Source organism: Tachypleus tridentatus, unplaced genomic scaffold (genome assembly GCF_004210375.1).
Source record: "Tachypleus tridentatus isolate NWPU-2018 unplaced genomic scaffold, ASM421037v1 Hic_cluster_2, whole genome shotgun sequence".
NCBI lineage: Eukaryota > Metazoa > Arthropoda > Merostomata > Xiphosura > Limulidae > Tachypleus > Tachypleus tridentatus.
In genome coordinates this window covers 39,576,850-39,582,862 of record NW_027467782.1, presented here as the reverse complement: position 1 = coordinate 39,582,862, position 6,013 = coordinate 39,576,850, and positions in this window count along the sequence as shown.

The window sequence follows — 6,013 nt, the reverse complement described above, 5'->3', positions numbered from 1 at the left end:
AAATAAAGTTTTAAGTATCAACAGCAAGAACAGAACATTAATACCCAGGACAAGAACACTTAAACACATAAACCAGAAGAAAACAATACCACCATACAAGAAACAAATATTAACACATCAGACAAAACAAGCCTGTTCACAACAGTAATCAAAAACATAATTACAGAATTCGTAACAAAATACACCAAATCAAACCAGACAACTAACTGTTTTGAATTACTGATCAATATCTCCATAAAACACATCACACCACACATACCCTACATAATATCAACACTTACTGGATGCATGCTCACAGCACAATGTTCACAGTAGTGTATATCAACATCCAAGGTGCAATAGCTTTCAAGAAACATGAGATCGAAGACCTAATACAAGAAATTAACCACCATATTATAATAGTAAGCGAAACTCTAATTTACAATAACAATAGATTCAAAATACCAAATTATTCAACCACAAGAAAAGACAGAACAAATAAGAATGATGAAAATAGAAGCATTATGCTGCTCTACAAAGTGGAGCTTTCAGTAATAGAAATTAAATTTAGCAATGAACATGTTACTGTAGACATTCTGCAAAGAAATAAAACTAAAGTAACCGTAGCAGGAATTTACTGCTCACCTAACAAACAAATAGATATAACATTACTTAGCAACATCTTTTCCCACAACCAAAACTCCATGGTTATGGGGGACTTAAATAGCAAAAATGTTACCTTTGGATGCCGTAGCTCAAATTCCAATGGTAGAAATCTAATAAAATTCGTAGATGATAATAATATAGCTTTATTAAATGATACCACCCTACACATACAGCGTATGCCACTAACACCAGTGACATACTAGACCTGTGTATGTGTACATGTGACCTAAGCCAGAAATTAATAAAATTTCAAGTGGGAAAGGATGTTGACAGTGATCACCTCCCAATATATTGTGTCTTCGATCTCGCCCCCATAAAAAATATAACATATAGGAAAGAAAAATTTAATTACAGAAAAGCAGATTGGCAATATTATAAACAGGAATTAGATAACCTGTTACCTAATAAAGTTATAAAAGAAGTTAAAACACATGTCGAAATGGATAACTACTGTCAAACAATTACGGAATGCCTTCAGAAAGCAGCCAAGTTAACAATACCAAAACAACACCATAAAACAACAAACAACACATGGAAACCCACCACAGAAATAATCAATCTAATTAAAAACGAAGACAATTAAGAAGACAGTACATGATTACAAGCAACAGAGAAACCAAAACACAAATAAACAACATTAGAAATCACATCAGAACACAAATAAAACAACAAAAACAAAATAAGTGGGACAATTACTGCAATAAACTAAATGATAAAACTGACCCGAAAAAATTCTGGTCACATCTTAAAAGACTCGCAAATGAAAACACAAACACAAAGAAATATCCTCCACTTGAACATAATAATACTACAGCACACACAGGTAAAGAAATAGCCGAAGCTTTCAAAGATCAACTCCAAAATACATTTAAAACTCGCACTGATCCGGATATGAATACATATTTCTACACTAAAGTCACTAATCACATAGTAAACAATAAAAATCAATTTGAACCAATTTTTCCAGTAAACACAACTGATACAAATACAAGATCCGATACAGATTATGCAAGCACATTACTAACAAATGAAATATCCCTTCAAGAATTACTAGAAGCAATAAAAAACACAAAAAACAAAGCACCAGGAGCTATCCTCCAAAAAAAGGGCACTCCGAAATTGTTTGACCACCTAAATTCACTTTTTAACCTATCACTATCCTCAGGATACATCCCAGTTTCTTGGAAGCTGGCAAATATATTAATGTTCTATAAGGAAGGAAATCCAGCGAATAAATCTAACAGCTACCCGACCAATCAGCCTGACCAGTTGTGTAGGCAAAATTCTTGAAAGAATAATCAGTAATAGACTCTCCACATTCTTGGAGATAACATCAAAATTGCCAAAAAAACAAAATGGATTCAGGAAATTTGGACAAACGACAGACCACCTAATCAGATTAACCGAAACCATAGTAGATAGCTTCAACAAAAAAGAATGTACAGTCGCTTGCTTCCTCGATATCGAGAAAGCATTCGACACAGTTTGGCACGATGGTCTAAAGTTCCGAATGAATGAAATGGAACTACCGCGAGGAATTATTCGCTGGTTATCTAACCTTTTGGAAAACAGAAAATGTAGAGTAAATGTTGAAGGAACTTTTTTTGAATACTTTACTCCACAAGCTGGTGTCCCTCAGGGAGGGGTGGTTAGCCCTATATTCTATACTCTATATTCTCTTCACAGTTCGCAGATGATGTGGCAGTCTGGAAAAGTGCCGCAACACCCACGATAGCAGCCACGAACATACAACCACAACTAAATAGAATAAGTGAATACTGTCAAAAATATAAAATAAAAATAAACACAGCAAAAACACAACTCGTAGTCTTTACGAAATCCACAAAACACAAAAAACAACAGCCAGAACTATATATGAATGGCACTCTACTCCAGACTGCCCCATCGGCAAAATTTTTAGGTCTGACTTATGATTCAAGACTAACTTGGATCAATCATGTGAGCGAAATTAAAAATAAAGTCTGGCGAAGAACTAACTATGCTAGGAGTCTAACTGGTAAAAACAGTGGAGCATCTACAGATAACATTCTAAAAATCTATAAAACATATATTAGACCTGTAATAGACTATGGCCAAGCGCGTAAGGCGTGCGACTCGTAATCCGAGGGTCGCGGGTTCGCGCCCGCGTCGCGCTAAACATGCTCGCCCTCCCAGCCGTGGGGGGTGTATAATGTGACGGTCAATCCCACTATTCGTTGGTAAAAGAGTAGCCCCCCAAGAGTTGGCGGTGGGTGGTGATGACTAGCTGCCTTCCCTCTAGTCTTACACTGCTAAATTAGGGACGGCTAGCATAGATAGCCCTCGAGTAGCTTTGTGCTAAATTCCAAAAAACAAACAAACAGACAATGCAGCTCCAGCATGGATAACTGTAAGCAATAAAATAATCAAAACTAAACTACAAACAATCCAAAACACACTCCTCACAACTGGATACAGAATTCCAAGAACAATACCATCTCAATTCATTCACAAATACTCGAACATACCAACCATACCAGATAGACTCCTACATATTACAGTTATGTACTTTAATAAAAATTGGATGAAAAACGAATTACTATGCGAACTAGACAGGTACCTCATACATGATGAAGCTAGTCCTAAATATCTCTCCCCAGTTAACTTATATTTCAAATATAAAAATAAATAAAAAAATATAAAAACTTTAAATAATAATAAAAAATATAAACTTTAAATAAAAATTTAAAAAAATATATTTATAGTTTCTTTATTTGTGTTTAAAAAATGCCACCAGCAAACTTGACATTCTGCTAATAGAATAAAAACTGTATACGAGCCAAAATACATGGACATTGTCCTGAAAAGGACCAAATAAAAATTCAGTTTACAGTCATAAATATCAATCAGCCAAGAATATAAGTACGGAGAGGAGGAAGAAGTCATTGAGAACCTGACCCTCCAGGGTATGTACCCAAACACCGACGACATTCATTGTAGTCACTGAAATTTGTAGTTAGTGTTAATCATTTGATCCTTGTTAATTATTGTTTTTTTATAAATCACCACAATAATAGATTATTAATCTGCGCTTACTAGAATATCTTCATTATGCGGACATATTTGATACTTAAACTTTGAAGAAAAGATATATTATGACTCAGAATCCGATTCAAATTGAATGAAATTGGATGTCTTATTCCATTTCGAGCCAAATTTAGCTATCTGGAAACTGAAGTGAAACAACAGCTTGCTATGTATATGTAGGCCTCTTGTAACCAGGCTTAGCTTTAATTATAATTTTAAGTTGTAAATGTACATATTGTAACTCATTAGTAATAAAGCGCAAGGGAAGTTGTAACAATGTGATAAAAATGTAGTAATAATTAAAAGTTTGTTTGTTTTGAATTTCGCGCTAAGCTATTCGAGTGCTATGCGCTCGTCGCCCCTACTTTAGCAGTGTAAGACTAGAGGGAAGGCAACTAGTGATCACCACCGACCGCCAACTCTTGGGCTTATCTTTTACCAACGAATAGTGAGATTGATCGTAACCTTATAACGCCTCCACGGCTGAAAGGGCGAGCATGTTTTGTTCAACGGAGATTTGAACCCGCGAACCTCAGCCAGGCCACTAATCTTGACATTTAGGACTTAAGATAATTTGAATTAGGTTGGTTAAGAATCCCAGTGGTAGTGATCCTATATTAACAAAAATTTGAGTAAATGAATAGCATATATTGCCTATAATATTTACAGGGCCATTTTTTCTATAGTTTTATGATTTGAATTTTGTAAGTTTAGTACTTGTAATTAAACCATGAATTATGATGTTTTTGCTTCATGCCTGAGGTCTAACAAATAGCTTAATATTTAGTATTAAATATTTGTACTGACAGTACAATAATGTTTGATACTTAGAAGTTTTTACAATGTTAATAAAGTGTTTATTTTCTTACTAACTTATAATATTGTTTGTGAGGTTTATACAGTTTTTAAAGGCATTCCAATGTTGTTCTCCACTTATCATTAAAAGTGTCAATACCCATTCTAACTCTTCTGAAATACATTTTTGTTTCAAGTAGGTTTCTTGTCATCAAGAAAGCCTTATCTTCACTAATAGTCAGAATTTAATGGTTCATTTAAGTGACTGTTCATTAATATTTTACATTGCACTAAAAATATCCCAGTGTGGGATCATAATATGTACCCTAGGTTTTGGATGTGACTGAAGAAATAGGACCCACATTGCAGTGGGGACACACCATATATCAGTCTTAATCTCCATTTGCTAGTCTCACATAAGAAATAAAGAGTAGGAATAGATATAGAATTAGAAATTAGGAGAGAGAGAGGTGTGGGTGCTCAAGTCCATAACTTATTAGGGTATTTGTCTCAGTTTATGATGACAGTATTGTTTGTTTATTAAATATAACCTTTTCCAGTGGCTACAAATAATTTGTGGTTTACGTCGAAATGACTTGAAGATTCTCTCTTCACGCTATTGTAGCATGTATTTTAGTGCTACTTGCATGCTAAACAACTGAGAGAACTGTTCAGAACTGCAAAATGTAATCGGTTACCTTTAGGCAGCCCCCCGCTAGTACAGTGGTATGTCTCCGGATTTATAACGCTAAAATCAGGGGTTTGATTCCCCTCAGTGATCTGAGTAGATAGCCCTTTGTGGCTTTGCTATAAGAAACACACACAAACCTTCAGGCAGTGTCTACATTGACTAGGATTATGCAGTCTAATCAAAACTATGACTAAGTCAATTGTCACTATAATAATAAAATAATTGCAAATAGAGATAACAACTTTCTCTATTTTTGGTAATTATATTTATCCAAGTAATAAAAATGTTACTTTGTTTTCTGCTGAGCACAAAGCTGCATACCTGACAAATTAAATCATGAACATCAGATAATATAAAACTTTTAATTATAAATATGCTTTAATGTCTAGTTTATTAACATGCATGGATAATAAAGTTCAGTTTAATTTTGAATATAACTCATAAGGTGCACTTCAACTGAACTTAGACTGTATGATTAACCCATCCCCATGATTCAATCCTTCCATTCATGAAGTAATCCTAGTAGCTCTTTGAATACTTTTGAATAAATACTATCCTTTCTTACACAATAAGAACAGGATTGTAACAGAAAATGAAGTGACCTTAACTAGTGTACAGATTGTTTGCAAGTCCATTAATAACAATATTTTGCTTTCTCTCATCCAACCTTCCTATAACCTAGCAAATGGGATTTTTTAAAACTCTTTGGATGCTATCATTGGATTAATCTGACTTGACATTTAAATCGGTTTGGTGCTACAAGGGGATTTACCCAACAGTGTTGCAAAAACATTTCCTTATGGTGCAACAGTTGGG